Source organism: Trifolium pratense, linkage group LG4 (assembly GCF_020283565.1).
Source record: "Trifolium pratense cultivar HEN17-A07 linkage group LG4, ARS_RC_1.1, whole genome shotgun sequence".
In the NCBI taxonomy this organism is placed as follows: domain Eukaryota; kingdom Viridiplantae; phylum Streptophyta; class Magnoliopsida; order Fabales; family Fabaceae; genus Trifolium; species Trifolium pratense.
This window is the reverse complement of record NC_060062.1, coordinates 44,623,969-44,640,924: the sequence shown is the minus strand read 5'-3', so window position 1 is coordinate 44,640,924 and position 16,956 is coordinate 44,623,969. Positions and strand designations below refer to the sequence as shown.

The 16,956-nt window shown below is 31.6% G+C and overlaps 2 long non-coding RNA genes across 2 annotated transcripts; both read left to right on the top strand.

Moving 5' to 3' along the window:
• The first annotated feature begins 8,026 nt into the window (after positions 1-8,026).
• On the top strand, positions 8,027-9,549 carry LOC123923914. Its single transcript, XR_006814521.1, has 2 exons — positions 8,027-8,153; positions 9,142-9,549. It is a non-coding gene; the product is annotated as an uncharacterized LOC123923914 (long non-coding RNA).
• A 2,982-nt stretch (positions 9,550-12,531) lies between these two features.
• On the top strand, positions 12,532-13,546 carry LOC123923913. Its single transcript, XR_006814520.1, has 2 exons — positions 12,532-12,832; positions 12,949-13,546. It is a non-coding gene; the product is annotated as an uncharacterized LOC123923913 (long non-coding RNA).
• Positions 13,547-16,956: the final 3,410 nt, after the last annotated feature.

Below are 16,956 nucleotides of genomic sequence, written 5' to 3'. Positions count from 1 at the left end.
CATAGGCATATCCCTGTTCAGTGCATGGCGATATGTTCGCCAATTTCTTATCAAATGAATGCTTGGTTATGTGGTGTGTTTCAGCCCTAAAATAACTTTGATCAGCTTCGATATTTTCTACCACACCATCATCTCTCCAAATACTCACTCTCTGATGGAGGGTCGAAGGCACTGCTCCAACACCATGTATCCACTCCCTTCCTAGAAGCAGATTATAATTGGCCTTCGATGCTACAACCAAAAATAAAGTTGGCCTAACAGTGCTGCCAACTGCCACATCGACTTGAATTGCCCCCAGCGAGAAACCAGTCTCACCTTCGTAATTCGAAAGAACGATGTTGTGAGGGTGCAAGTCAGTAGAGAATTTACCAATCTTGGTAATCATGAATTCTGGCATCAGGTTTACTGCTGCTCCTCCATCAATCAACACTTTGTTGACCCCCACATTGTTTACTTTGGCCTGAATAAAGAGGGGTTTCAAATGATTCTTCATTCCCTCAGTTGGCCTCTCAAAATTGGCCATCTGTTCCTCTAAGCAGCCATTATTCATTACATAATAACACATTGGCTTGTGTAAAGCCAATTCAGACTCATCGAATTCATCCTCCCCTTCAGTCACTTCTGACCACACGTCATATTCAGCAGGGAGAATCGAAACTACGTTCACTAGCACATCAAACTCGGGATCTGAATCGAGGAGATCCTCATCTTCCATGTTCTCTCCTTCAAACTCATTCTCAACCTTTTGATCATCCTCTGGTTGAGTCAATCTTTCTTTCAGAGGCCTTCTAGCCACTTCGACAACCTGTTTTCCTTTGTTGTCTTCAGTCTTTTGAGCCTCTTGAAGGGAGAGCCTTTGTTGGCGTTGATGCCTACGCCATTGTGTGCGGGTCATGGGATTCTTTCCCTTGTAATTGTTTCTGTAAGCATACTTCTTCGAATCGACAGAATGACTCGAACTTCCCTTGTCAACAGAATTTCTGACAAAGTTGGATGCATGACCATGAACCCATTTGTTCATTGGTGATTTGTTGGATGGCACAAAAGTATTTGGGTTGCCCAACCTTTGATGTATTGGTTTAGCATGCGCCATGTTCTGTTTTTTCATTGGCCTTGAGTTTGGCCAATTCTCTTTGTTTCTTCTGAATGGTATAAACTTGTTAAGGCCCTCAGTAGCCTTCTTATCGAATACAGCACTGCACCTTGGGCAAAGCATCACCTCAGACTTGTTAAGCTTACACCTTTGTAGAAAATCAATCAGTTCCTCTTCAGCCCCAGGATATACTACTTTCATTTTCTCATAGTACTCATTCTCTGGAATAGAAACTAATTGAGCGCCTCCTGATAAGTCCATGGCATCGATCATCAAGCATTCGACCGGTTCCACATAGGAAGCATCAGATATTTGTAGTGGATCTTCGTCAATTTTCATCTTGTGTCCGGATTTCTCTCCAAACTTCAGCCTTCCATCTTTCAAAGCCTTTTGAACCAGATCCCTGAAAAGAACACATTGTGAGGTTTTATGACCCAAAAAATTATGAAATTTGCAGAAACCTCTTTTCTTTTGCTGTTCAAGGGGAGGCACTTTCAATCCCTTTGGAACAACAATTTGGCCATCAGTAACCAACAAATCAAATATTTCATCACATTTAGTTATATCAAACGAATAAGTTTTAGCGACAAATTTATCATTCTTGGGTTCGACAGGATTTTTTCCATTCGAAGGTTTTAGTAATTTGCAGACATAAGGGGGCCCAGGTTTTAATTCGGCCACATTAATTTCATTATCCTCTATGTCTCCATAGTTTATTACGTATTCCTCGTCATCATCATCTATAGTTTCAACATAAGCAATCTTTTCTCTCTTCTGAAACTTCGATGATCTAGCCTTCTCAGCCTTAAGGCGTTCGACCTGTCTTACCCTATCTGCTAATTGTGCCATGTCTCTTAGATGTTGTGTATCTAATTTCTTTCGAATTGAATAATCTAGGCCTCCAGCAGCCATTTCGACTAACTCATGTTCAGGCACTTGAGTAAAGCATCTAGCCTTAAGTAGCCTAAATCGATTCAAATAGTCATCTATGGACTCTGGTGTCTTTCTCCTGACACTGGCCAATTCCTTCAAAGAAATCTTAGATTGGCCCATATAAAACTGTTCATGGAAAGCCCTCTCCAATTGAGTCCAATGCTGAATCGAACGGGGGGGAAGAGTTGTGAACCAAGTGAAAGCATTTTTTGTAAGGGAATTTGGGAAATATTTCAACCTTAAATTTTCGTTATCTGCCAAATTTCCTGCTTCGGCAAAAAATCTTGCCACATGTTCCACTGTTGACTCAGTTGTGTCCCCAGCAAACTTTGTGAATTTGGGGATCTTCCATCCCCTTGGCAATTCAGTTTGTAACACGTATTCAGATAATGGGGAAATGAAGTTAGGCCTGTGTAGGCCAACATTGAAACCGTTTTGAGTTAAAATAGTTTCGACTAAATTTGCCAAGTTATCTTGTTGCGCAAAATTATTTCTTTGCACATTTCTAATTACTTCGTCAGCATTTTGATTTCGATTAACCAAAATTACTTCAGGCTCTGGCACATGGTGCACTACTGGAGCCGGTGGTTCCTCTGGTACCACTTGTGGTACTTGATCGTTTGGAACTTCATTGTTCACACGAAACCCTTGGTTCTGAACCTGTGTTTGGTTTCGAATGGGCTGAAGGTTTTGGTTAGGCATTGTAGGAGTACCAAAGAAATCTGCAATCCGCCCCATCTGATGGGCTAGCAACTGATAATTATTATTTGTATTGTTGATTAAAGGGTTCAAAATAGTCCCCAATTGTGAAGTCAGAGTGTTAACCATTTCATGATTACTCTCGTCCATTTGTTGTCGAAAAGACATCATAGTTACATTGGTTAAATTTTGTAAGGCAATATCTCTGGTCCTATTTCCCACAACAGAGGCTGCTGGGGAAGGCATGGTACTCCTGTCAGGATTTGGGTTAGAATTATGTAAGCCTGCCATCAAAGAATCTGGCATTCCTAATCCTGATTGGTTCAACAAAAACGATCGAATGGGGCTCCTTACATCTTCAGCACCAGGCTGACTGCCCCCTATACCATGTGATACTAACGAAGATATCGACCCAGATACAGTCGAACTCGTTGAGGGCATTGTTACCCCTATATTCCCAAAACTGACTGCAGGAACGCTCGAAGCAGATGTTCCAGAGCCTTGGGCCATGACAGTAGCGTTACTAATTGACGCTTGTGTTGGTTGTCCTTCAGGATTTGGGACATTGTTGTTATTGTTTTGATTATTATTTGGTGGTCTAACCATTTTTGATCTAGATTTGACACTAGTTAAATTTGGTAAAGATTTACCACTTCTCAAATGCATACAAAACCAAAACACAAAACTGTAAACACTAACTGTCTTAGTATTTGTAAAAGATTTTTAGAAAATAAACTTCTTTTAACAATGTAAATTGCACAAAACAACCCGTCCCACCGGGCGTGCCAATTTGTTTACACTGATTTTTGGTAAACAACCGCTAGTTTAAATTAATTACTTGAGAGATCAACTAGTAAATCTCGGGACAATTGTTCATGCATTTTGTTAAAGGAAACTTGGAAGTTTATCTTTGAAGACATCCTTATTTGATAAAAGAACAATATGTTTAATTTCTGAAACATATGTTAAATGTGATTAAAGCAAGTTCACTCGAACGAGGGAACTAATGAAAAGCAGAATTTGTAAATGCTTTAAGAAAATAAAGACTTATGAAAAGTAAATTTGCATTTAGAATGTAAAAGTTACAAAGAAAATGTAAAGGTTCACCGATTCATACATCTTTCTCGAGTAACTCGTTTCTCGCCTTAACATGGATACTTTGAGTGTTTGAGATTTTGTGTAAATGAATTGTGACCCCTACTTCGACTATACATACTTCCATTTATAGAAAAACTAAGCAACGTCTATCCTAACGTTAAACTACTAAACTTCAGCCACGCGTCCTTTTGCATTTGAAATGAACCAAGGCCTTTAAACCGTTGTAACCGTCGAAGTCGAATCACACTTAAATGATAAAAATGCTCTAAGTCCATAATTCTTGACTATTTCGATTCATTGGCTTCCATCGAAAGATTCTTCAGTCTCGAGCTATGAAGCTTTTCCATTAGGATTCTCTTGTTCTTAAAGACATTACCCTTAACCTTCATTTAAACGATAAGAGAAAGAATCTCTCTTGTTTTTGAAGACATTAAAGACTAAGGCTACCTAAAGCCATTTCAACAGGTTTTTTTAGCAATAAATGTCTTTGGAACTGGAGATTATAACATATTTTACCTTGAGCTAAAATATGGGATAACAGATAGCAAACTGCAAACTGAGTTCGCTTTCTAGGATGCGAACCTTATAAAAATCAAATTCTTTTGTCACCCTTCTCTCATCTCTCATGAAATAACTTTGAAAGAAACACAGTTCGCAAGTTAAAGTCATTCACCTAATTTCCTATTTTTTGTCAAATTTATCAACTCTTGTAGCCTTGATACATGTCTAATGCAAGGATAAATGTAAATTTGGTCATATTAAATAAAGTAACAATTCAGGATAACTATATTTACAGCGTGTGTGTGTGTGTGTGTGTGTGATTGTTCGATAATGTCACAATCGCTCCAGTGGCAAATTAAAATATGATATAAGATAATGGACACAATTTTATAAGGTTCACTAGTTAAAGTGTAAAAATATTAGTTAAGTTCGCATTCTAAATAGCGAAAACCAGAACTGTTCGTACTCTACATAGCAAGCGACAATATTTTATATTCAAACACGATGTTTGCGCTCTCCATGAATGAAAAATCATGAAAAAAGAGTTTGCTTTCTAGAGTTTAGGGGTAGGGGACGGCTACTGTGTGGATAAAAAAAAATCTTAAACCTAATTTTTATTATATTTTTACTCCCTTTAAAATATTTTACGCTGATAGATTTAATCCTACTAAAATTAAATTTGTTTAGTTATCATTAAACTCTTGAACTTTTAAATGAATTTTTTCATGCATGTTTAAAGTATCATATATATATATATATTATGTGTTTGCTATGTGGATTAGAGCCTGAATCATCTTATAACTTATTCGGTACTTGTAACCAAATCTCCCCAGCTATATGATATTCTTTAGTAGTTGAGTGTGGAGTTGGTGTCTCCTCTTGGTGTTCTAGGGTTTTTTATAGCTTTCTTGGGCATGGGTAGAAAAGATAAATATTTGGGATGGTTATTCATATGACATACTATTGTGTGGACTATCTAGAAATCTCGAAATGTTGCCTTTTTCGGAAAGAACCTTTTATGTCAAGTATTTGGTCAATAAGGTGAAACTTTTATTTTGGTTGTGGTTTCTAGGTAAAAACTCTGGCTCCCCTGTTCCTTTTACGAGTGAGGTATCCTCCATAGATTATGCTAGAACCGGTAGAGTTTGTTTAGGTGTCGTGTTAGGTATCAATGGGTCAGGGGGTTGGAGGCCCTCTTGTTGCTTTGTCCTACCTGTCGTTGATCATTGCCTCTCTTTTTCTGGGTTATATTCTTCTTCTCGTGGTGGTGTCTTTTGTTGGAATAAATAAATTCAGCGTCACCCTTAGGATTCGATGGGCTTAACATCCCAACCCATGACTTTTAGGCATAGTTTTAAAAATCAGACCGGTGATCGACCCGGTCGAAGCATTGGGTCACTGGATCGCTGGTCGGGCCAGTGGGTCACTGGTCTGACTGCATGACTATTGACCCGACTTATATAAAAAAAATAAAAATATTTATGACTTAAATTTGATTGCTATAAAATTTAATTTGAAAAATCTTAAAATTTTTTTGGTCAAGATCTTTAATTTTTTTTAATAAATATTCATATAATTAAAATAAAATACAAAAGCTTCTCATTACAATTTTTTTTATTTTGATTCTAATATCTAATGTATAGAAATGAAATATACAACAACTGTTAAAAAAAAATTAACAATATGCATACATGACATGCAAAGATTGGTTAAAAGAAAATGGAGACAAGGGTATTCAACAAAAGAATGATTTTGTTTTTTACAAAAAAAAAAAAGAAGAAAGAATGATATACAAAGTTCAAATAGCATCAGTTTTTTTAAAAAAAATAATAGTCTCAAGATAATTAGTAGTATTATTATACACAGTATAAAAAAGATTAGTTTTTCAAAAATATATACTAGTTTAGACAAAACTTTCTCGTATCAATATATTTGGCTTGATGGTAAAGTTGAAGTTTAAGTATGCAAAGGTAATGGGTTCTACTCTCCTTTGCAACATTTGGTATTTTTTGAGTTATTTATTTAAACTCACACCGGTTCGGTTTAGGTCTGGTTTGCGGGCGAGTTTCACTGGTTCGCGGTTCAACCGTTGAATCGGTCGGTTCATTTCAGGTTTTACTGGGTTAGTTGCAGAACCGGTCCTGCTGCTTGACCGAACCTGCCACATTAACGGTTCCCAGCCGGATCGGTTTGACCCGCCTGTCTGGTTTTTAAAACACTGCTCTTAGGCGTAACCGCTTAAAGAACTCTATACTATAAGTATATTAAGTTGTTCTTTCACTAACAACAATTACTTTTGTTGTAGTGGTAAGAGCTTGATCCTACACGTGGTATCAGAGCAAGGTCATGGGTTTGAATCCCCTAGCTGACACTTGGCGGGGAGATTGTTGGAATAAATAAATTCAGGGTCACCCTTAGGATTCGATGGACTTAACATTCCAACCCATAGTGCTTAGGCGCAACCCCCTTAAAGAACTCTATCCTATAAGTATATTAAGTTGCGCCTTCACTAACAACAATTGCTTTTGGTATAGTGGTAAGAGTTTTTTTTTTTTTTTTTGCTTCTTATAGTGGTAAGAGCTTGATCCTACACCTTTAAAGGGTTCTAGTTTGTTGGTGGTATGCTTCCTTATTTCCTTGTAGTGTTATTTTTGTATTTGTTGTCTTATCTTACCATTATTAGATTCTGGTAGAGTGTATTTTTGGTGCCTCTTTGTTTTATTGAACTTTTTTTTGTAATTTATTTTTTATTTTTTATATTTTTCTATAATATGCAATTAAAAAAAAAAACACAACAGAGAAACAAAAAAAAAAGTTTCCAACTCCCTTAATTCATGTAAAGTAGAATTAAAACTCGACCACAAATAGACTTGCCTCAATACTTATTAGACTTTATTTGGTAAGGTCAGATTTTGAGTTTATAGTTTATAGCTTATAAACTCATATGATAAAAAAGACATGTTTAGTAAACGTTTTTTTTTTTAAAAATTGTTGATAACTTATATTACTAGTTTATAGCATATTTTTCAAATGTTATTTTAAGTTGCATATGAGCTTATTGCTTAATTATCATTTTTTCTTCCAATTTACCCCTATCATCCTACTTTAAAAAATTGGCTAAATTACTCTTACGTTCCCTTAACTAATTTGTTGGTTTCATTTTGGTCACATAATTAATTGTTGTTATATTTTGAACCCTTAAATATATGTTTGTTTAGGCAACTTAGTCATTTCCGTTAATTTTAACCCCAATATTATAAAGTGTAACAACATCACATACATCTTTAATTTTTATGTCATTTCATATTTATAAGTTAATTCAATCGCTAGTTTTACTAAACAATACAAATCCAATTAGTTAATTTATTCGCTATAAGTTCATCTTCTATAAGTTAGCGAAAAATAGTTTGAAAAATTAAGGTCTTATGGGTGACCTCGTAGACCTATTACCACCTCTACATGTCACGTCAATTTTTTGACATAATGAACTTTGACATTCCTTGACTCCTAACAAAACTATATGGGCAGATTAAAACACATAGATAATAAATAAATTGAAAATTAGATTTCCACCAATAAACTTATACCCATTCCTTGGCTCCTATACAGTATATATAGACATATTACTAATAATAAAGTGCAAATTGGTTTTTTTATTTATTAAACTCTGATATGCTTTGCCTCAAGGATAGACTATATATATCCGGGTCTATTTTATTTTCTAGAGAACATCATTTACATTTAGAAATTATGAATTCATCTGCTAGGAAATGCTACACCGTCTTCATGTTCTCCTGTCTTGTTATCATTCTTCTTATTTCAACATGTGGTATAAACTAACTACAATTTATAATATTGGTTAAGTACATCTTACATTTTTTTACTGTGTATTTAGATAGAGTAATTGAAAATTTTAGAGGATTTATAATTTTAAGTAATTCAAATGATTGTATTTGAATTACCATCATTTTTAAATGTGTGTTTGGATGAAGTAATATAAATTTTTGATGTAAATGTTTTGGGTCATTTTTATAAATTTTAAAAGTTTTGGTCAAATTTAAAATTTTGAAAAAAAGGATCAATTTGCAATTTTTGAAAAAAATTAGGGGTCACTTTCCAATTTTAAAAATGTTATTAAGGTCAATATGCAAATTTTAAAAATATATGAGAGAAAGGAATTGCAAATTCTTACCTTTTTGGTGTCATTTAAAATTCTTTAAATTTAACTTGGACAAAATATTTCATAAATTTTCATCATTTTAAAAATGTTTCAAATTAATCATCCGTACATGAGAATTTAGACAAAAAAATTTGAATTTTCTCAAAACATTACTTTACCTTAAAACATTATTTCATTCAAGCACACTTTTAACAAGTTTCTTTAAAAAATTTGTAATAAATTAAACTTCCTTCTCAAACTCCTTCAACTCCCGACCCTTAATCACTGGGCTACACATGCGGGTCCGTTTATGTGACAATTTAATTTAAAAAGGAACGATGTGTTACAAACATTGAAGAATTCTAAGGGCTTGTTTGGCCCAGCTTCTTTTAGAGCTTATGCAAACAGCTTATGCAGTATAAATTAGATTTTACGCTATTTTATAAGTTCACACTAGTAAAAATTGTAATTTTACAAGCTATTTGATCATAAACTACATTGACAAACTTATAATAATATATAAAAATTGCATAAGCTGTTTGCATATAAGCTCCTAAAAAACCTGGGTCGAACGAGCCCAAGTTCTGTATAATTTAAGCTCTTAATTAAATTAACTTTTATTATTATTATTCATCGTTTTTTCCTTTTTTATGTTTAGAACCAATGGGAGTATTTTACCCACGTTGTAGAAAGATAAGTCAAATATGGAAAGAAAAGCATTGTGGTTTTGCTATTTCACATACCTTAGAATGTAATTCAACATGCATCAATATGGACCATGCAATGTTCGGTGCTTGTGAACATAATCTTCGTTCTCCTTTTTTTCCTATGCGTTGTTACTGCACCTTCAAATGCAGTGAATTTACACCGCCCGCGGTTAGTTTAAACTAACAGAAATCGAAATTCGATCAAATAACTTATTGATCAACCTTCGACTTCTATTTCTATTATGCATCATTTGGTGGATGTAGATTTGTTGGAAGTTTGTACTCTTCATTTGATCATGTGTAATCTTCATAGTCTACTTGACAAGTTAAAAATAATCTAGTATTAAGTTTATATATGAGTTGAGTTTTCTTGTGGTTGAGGCGTTGCCCTTTTATTTTGGCGTCGTTATGCTTGTTTAGCTTTTTTGGTGGACTTTTGGTGTGTTGGTTTTTTTTCTGCCTCTCAATTTTGGCAAAAAAAGTTATGAAGATTTTAACATATTTAGAAGGATTTTATATTGACTTTTAAGATTTTTTTTTTAAAAATCATTTTACAATCAAGATTTTTTAATTTGGATTTTGATGGATTTATAACAGAGACTTTTAGGATTTCACAATGACTTTTATTGATTTTTAAGATTCTTAGGATTAAAGAGATTCTGATTAAAAAATTAGTCGAAACTTTTGCACAATTTTTTTCAATTTTCCACACAATCATTGTACAAATGTTCATAAAATCAATAAAAAATCAAACAAGTGTATCGATAATGGAGAAGATCTCAACTCCGATAATGGTATCTTCAATAATTTTACCAACAACCATCAAACTCTCTTGTCAAAAAAAAATAAAAAATCATCAAACTCATTGCCAGTTTGCCACCTATCATTCAAACAATTGTTGTTGGACAACGTTCAAGTTAAAAATTGATACTCGGAGAACTATTGGGATATTATGCAGTATATTAATCAATAATCAATATATCATATAAGAACAATTGTTAAAGAGATTGAATGTTGAAAATGGGTGAGGAATGTTTTTACATTTTGATTCGAGAAATGAATGTTGTAACAGAAAAAATGTTCTAAATCTTCTCTATTAATATCAATTCATTATAAAAAGATCTTTTAAAATCCTTTGAAATCTCAATTCAATACACCAATTATACCCCAATTTGTTTAGTAAAGCGCGTCATCCTAATGGTGTAGTCACATAAGCTGGTGATTGGCAGGAACAAGTTTGGTCATGGCGTTTATGGTAGATTGCGGTGCTGTTAAAGTATTGAGCAAGAAGTTATTGACAAGTTGTTATGTTGTTGTTGCCAGTGGCGGAGCTAGCCCAAAAAATTGGGGAGAGCTGCTATAAATATAAATCCAATATGCAAAAAAAAAAAAAAAAAAAAAAAAAAAAAACTAAAAAAAAAAAATCATATTGAAGGTATGTCTAATATGGATATCTCAAAAATTGTCACAAGTGGACTATTACCATTTTTAATAAATAAATTTTTAAAATATATCATGAAATATATTTTATGTCAATTCATTCGTAAACTTCATACATTTTAATTAGTTCTTGTATTTATGTTTATAATATTATATTAATCTCTCCAACAAAAATTTAAAATTTTTTAACAAAAGATTGATCAAACATGAATTTTTATACACTAAAACTCTATTTTAAATAAAAATTTTGAGTACTTTTTTCTCAAAACAATATACTTGAATACTTTGACAAAATAAATTACATTAGAAGGGACACTTCAAAAAGTAAATTAAAAAGGACACATGAATTATTAATAATAGAGATTTTTTTTTGCACAACAATTTAAAGGAGGATCAAAATAACCGTAGCTAAAGTGTCTTAGACCGTGGCTAAAAAGAGCTTGCCACGGAAATTTTGAGGGTGGCCTATACTAGCGACGGCTATATAGAGCATGGTAACAATTTTACAACCATGGTTAATATCAGCCACGGTCAAACCGTGGCAAAATGGTATTTAGGGGATTAAGAAAACTGATTTGGCTACGGTTTCAGTCGTGGCTAAATCATGCGTTAAATATAGCCACTCTTATAACCGTGGCTAAATTTTTATTTTTATTTTCAGCTGCTCTTCTTTCATGCTTTTAATTTTTCCTTTTCTTACACTATTCAAACTCAGCAAATAGTGTAGAGCATGGAAAACATAAAAATGAGATTATGGAAGATACAAATCACATGTTAAGAGATTACAACTTTGCTTACATTCCACTGGAAGATGTAGCATGTGCAAAAAACCCAGTTAACACAAAATCATAATTATGGATAAAACATATAACATCTTAGCCAAACACAAAATCAAAATAGTTTTCTTCTCAAAAACATATTACACTGTGAAGATTCAGAAGTTTCTCATTCACCAAACTTCTCCAAAGACAGTGCTAATTCCATAGCTAAATCAAACCAAAAAAGGGAAATATAGAAAAATTAGAGTCAGCATAGATAATTAAAGGTTTTAAACTATGAACATGTAAATATGATTTAAGCAGCGCCAAGACTACACACTGCACATCAAAGGCGTGTTTGATGTCCAACATATGTGATAGCATTTAATCACTTTCATGCACTTAAATATTATTGAAATCTACATATTTGTGTCAGTGTCGTGTTTGTGTTTATATCGAAATCAATATGAAGAATCAAAACAGAGGACTCATCATACAAAGCATCTCTCTTTTCCACATGATCAAATTATGAGGGAGGACTCACAATAGGGTATTGCTCATAATAAGCAATTGAAGGCCATACAATCATATATTCATAAAGACAAACCAGAAGAGAAGTTTCTAGCTAATAGAAGTGTTAGACTTATAAATAATTACTTACGATGTTCATATTCTCAGTGTATATAAGTGTTCACTAGAATTTTAGTTAGCTTTTCAGGGGATTTCTTTTTAATTCATTTATTCAGTTTTGCATTTCTCTTTTGCATTTCTCAGTGTCATTTTGCAATTTTTAATAACAAAAGAGTACCTTGCAAATCAAATACTTACAGACAGGATAAAGATGTAACTTTTGAGATTCATCAATGAAGTTTTTTTTAACAATATATTGGACATCACTTTTATTTTGCTTTACATTTTATATGTTTATAGAATGTTTGATGTATTTGATCCAAATACATCAAATATTCTATAAATATAAAAAATAATTTTTTTTATAAGAAAGACCGAAGGAATAATAAGTTCAAAAATTGAATTTTCCCCAAATAAATTTACCCATCTCTTCTCTTGACTCTTATATATACAAACTATATAAGCATATATTATTGATTATAAAAAAAAAATGCATATTATTAATATTGAAAATTGGATTTTCGTCTTTTAAACTTCGCCATGCTTGAAACAACTTTGGCTCCAAGACAAACTATATAGGTGGAATAAAACAAATATAAATTGAAAATCTCAACAAGTAAATTTGTTACGTATATACCTATATTATATTGCTTTGTGTATATCATATCTACATAGATACACATTTTGTTGGTACCATTTTTGGAGAACGTGTACATTAATTTACATATAGAAATCATGACTTCCTCTCTTAGTAAATTCTACATGGTGTTCATGTTTCTATGCCTTATCATCATTTTGCTTATTTTCATATATGGTAATGGTACAAACTAACAATGCAATTTATATTTATTCTCTTGTGCTTCTTCAATTCTAAACCTTATTTAAGTTCTTAATTAGATTTAGTATTAATTTTTCTTTTCTTATGTTTAGAGGTGGAAGCTAAACAATATTGTAAAGAGCTAAGTCAAACATGGAAAGGAGGGATTTGTCTTTTTAGCCACAAGGAATGTAATTCAGTGTGTGTCAATTCGGAGCATGCAAAGTTTGGTGCTTGTTTATTTCCTGTTTGCCTTTGCGTCTACAATTGCACAGAATATTCCCACCCGACATAGAGCTATCAAGAACGGACACCAGAAATGAGATATGATACGGACATGATATCTCGACACTAATTAATAATAATTTAAGAAAATGTTATATTTCAATGTAATCACAAATATCGGTATTGGATCATGTCAGATGCCGACAAGTATTGTCTGATAATGTAACACGTCTAATTTAAATAGTATTTTTACTTCATAGATAGAGAGGCTAATAAGGTCGCTAATGATTTAAGTAATCTTAGTTGTTGTCTTTCTTTGGAATATATGATTAGATAAGGGGTTTGGCTTGGTTTGGGTTTTTTTTCTTTCTCTTTTTTTCTCCTTTAGTTTGTGGAAATGTAGTACTACATGTACTAATTTTCATTTATGGGTTTAGTATTACTTGTATTTATTTTTTTATTAATATTTTCACAGTTTAAAAAATATTATTAATAAATGTAAATTATGTAATGGTTAATTTATAAATTCAACTCTCGTGGTGAATTATTGGAATATTAATACTTACAAACAAATTTGCAGGACTATTTAGAGTGTTTGGTTCTACGGTGACAATTGACCTATAGTTTACAAATAGTTTTTAATTTAAAAATATATAGAATTGTCACCTAAAAAATATCAAAATTATTTAATTTTCTGCACAATAAACTTTGACATGTGCCTTTGCTTCTGTAACGTCCCAATATTTTATATATGTATCTTTTTTATTTATTATTTGGTAAATAAATTCTATAATAATATTAATTATTCTCTATTCTGTTTTTTTTATTAGTTGATGATATAATAGTTATTTTAATTTTTATTTAACTAATTTGTGACTTTTGAAATTGATTGAATTATTTTTGGTTCACAAGTGCAACTCACACGTTTGTTGTCATGAGTAAGCATGGAGTACCCTTTTAATAATATTTTTAAAAATCATTACTCCTACTTAATAGCATTATTGGCTAAGGAATTATTCATTTAAAATATGCATATTCACATAGTATTTTAGCCAACTCATCTTGTAGTAAAATCATCTTTATGGGCAATAACCACGATTGAAATTGTTTCTATTCTCACCACAAGACAAGTCATTAAATGATTTTATGGGTAGTAATTATGCAAGAAATAATTCCTTTAAATCAATTAGTACATAAGAAAAGATCAGCATTCCCCTGGAAATTCATATACAGCTTACATGCCTTTCTCCTACATAAAAAAATAAAATTAAATCTTCCAAGTCTTATACATTTTCTCGATCATTCAATCAATCATCTAGAAAATTCTTTCTTCTCAACTTCGTAGAAAAGTCTGAAGCTTTTGTCCCTCTTTCGTCTGAGTTTCTCCAGAATTTTAAAGTTTTGTGTTAGAGTAGAAAAACACCTAAGGTAAGGGTTTTTTCCTCATACATTCATACTACATAGAGATTATGTTGTGGAATGATAGTAGAATCTTTGTCTATTAAGAGAAAACTAATTAAAAGAAACTAGTAAAAAGAAATTTAACTATTATTTACTTGAATTATTATTCTTAATTTAATTAATATGTATTCTGCCAAAATTGTCAATTGATATCTCTTGTTTTGTGAAACAATTTCTTGTGTATATACTGATTCCAATTTGATCATGTTATATGTGCATGTATTTGTTTGAGAATTTTATTTAATAAACTTGTAAAAAGCAGGGGATACATACATACACACACATATATATATATATAAGATCAGTGTTTCTAAATATTTTTGGTTACTGGCCATGAGGTTTTATTTTTATAGAGATATATGGAAGTTCTTGCAACTATTATCTTTGTGGCTTAGTAGCTGAGTGGCTTAGTGGAAGGCCTTAACGGCAATTATTATTACAGTCTCTGTGGTAGATTTTCTCATTGGAATGAATTCTTTTATTTGCACTATTCGAGTCTATTTATTTTACAATTTGACCAGTGGTATTGCGAATCATTTGATCAAAAATTTTGAACAATAAATTAATTATATAAATTTTTTTGAAATGTTTTGATTGGTGAAGAATTTTATTATTGTTTTATAAAATGTTTCTTGTGGTGAGTATGATTCAATATGGATAAGGAAATTGACACTTTATAACCAACATTTTAGGTACTCACGGAAAAAGCTTTGATTGAATGTGATGCTTGAAGTGCGTATGAATGGGGAAAATTGGATTTTTTAAATTTGAGAATTTTATGTAATAAAGAATTCGTTGTTGTATTTTCGCTGGAATTTTCAAACTATCGTTCATTTTAATCAAGTTTATATTTTACTAAATTTTATTTCAATTCCTTTTATAGCTATTTTATTTTACGAAAGGAAAGAAAAATATTTGTGCGTTTTATAATTAAGCAAAATTCTAACTAATATCTAGGATAAAAATTCAGGATGTTACAACTTCTCAACATACTATATCGTCAGATTAAAACATATTGATAGTAATAAATTGAAAATTTGGATTTTCTGCCAATAACTTATACCCAACCCTTGGCTCCTATACAGACTATAAAGAAATAACAATGATAATATAATAATAAAAATAAAATAAAATAAAATTTGAAAATCTTAAACTTGGCTCATAATCTTTTCGGAAAATATGATACAAGTATATTGCTTTCTATATATACACATGAATACTTGTAACAAAAAAAAATACACATGAATACAAATATTTTGTTGGTATATTTGTAGGAACCTCATTTACATTTAGAAATTATGAATTCATCTACTACGAAATTCTACACCGTCTTCATGTTCTTGTGTTTTGTCATCATTCTCCTTATTTCTTCATGTGGTATAAAATAACAATGCAATTTATAATATTATGTGTTTGTTCAATTTTAACACTTATTTAAGCTCTTAATTAACTTTAATAATATTTTGTCAAAAAAAAAATAACTTTAATAATATTATTACTATTATTACGAATTTTTATTTTTTTTCTTTTTATATTTAGAGCCACAGGGAATATTTAAAGATGGTGGTTGTAGAGAGATAAGTAAAACATGGGAAAAAAAGTATTGTCATTATAATAACTTTGATAACTCGGAATGTAATTTAACATGCGTCAACGTGGAGCATGCAATGTTTGGTGCTTGTCAATATAGTCTAACATTTTTATCAAAATAATATTTAAAAATTCTTAACCTTGTAGGTTTGGGAAACTGTGTCATAGACCATATACTTATTGTCTTTTTTTTTTTTTTTTTGAAGCTGACCATATACTTATTGTCATTTACATTTAGAGTTATGATTATGAATTCATCTTCTAGTAAATTCTACACCATTTTCATGTTCTTCTCTCTTGTCATCATTCTTCTTATTTCCACATGTGGTACAAACTAATTAACTATGCAATTGTGTGCTTCTTTAATTCTAAGCCTAATAATTTAAGCTCTCAATTATTATTAATATTATTATTATTTTCTGTTTATGTTTTTAGAGCCAATGCACTACAAGAAAATTCGGGATTTGCTACGACGGTCTTTGTAGCCAACTCGTAGCTAATCTCTAGTAAAACAGAGTTAGCTACAGATTTGTTGTGAATTAGCAACCGTATAGGGCGTAGCATGGATTGGGTGGCAAATCACCTATCAAAACATTTCCTAGCTAATTTGCAACTAATATATAGAATATCCTAGCTAGTTCCCAATTAATGCCTAGTTAAATAATGTTCAAACGTTTATGTTTCCTAACTAAATTGCTAGGATATTTCACAACGATTTTGCAATAAATCTCTAGCTACACATTCCTAGCGATTTCGCAGCCAAATCCAAGCTTTTAAAAAAAATATATAATTATAAAATGCTGATTATGAATTCATGCCCAAAATTCAAGCTAATTATAAATTAT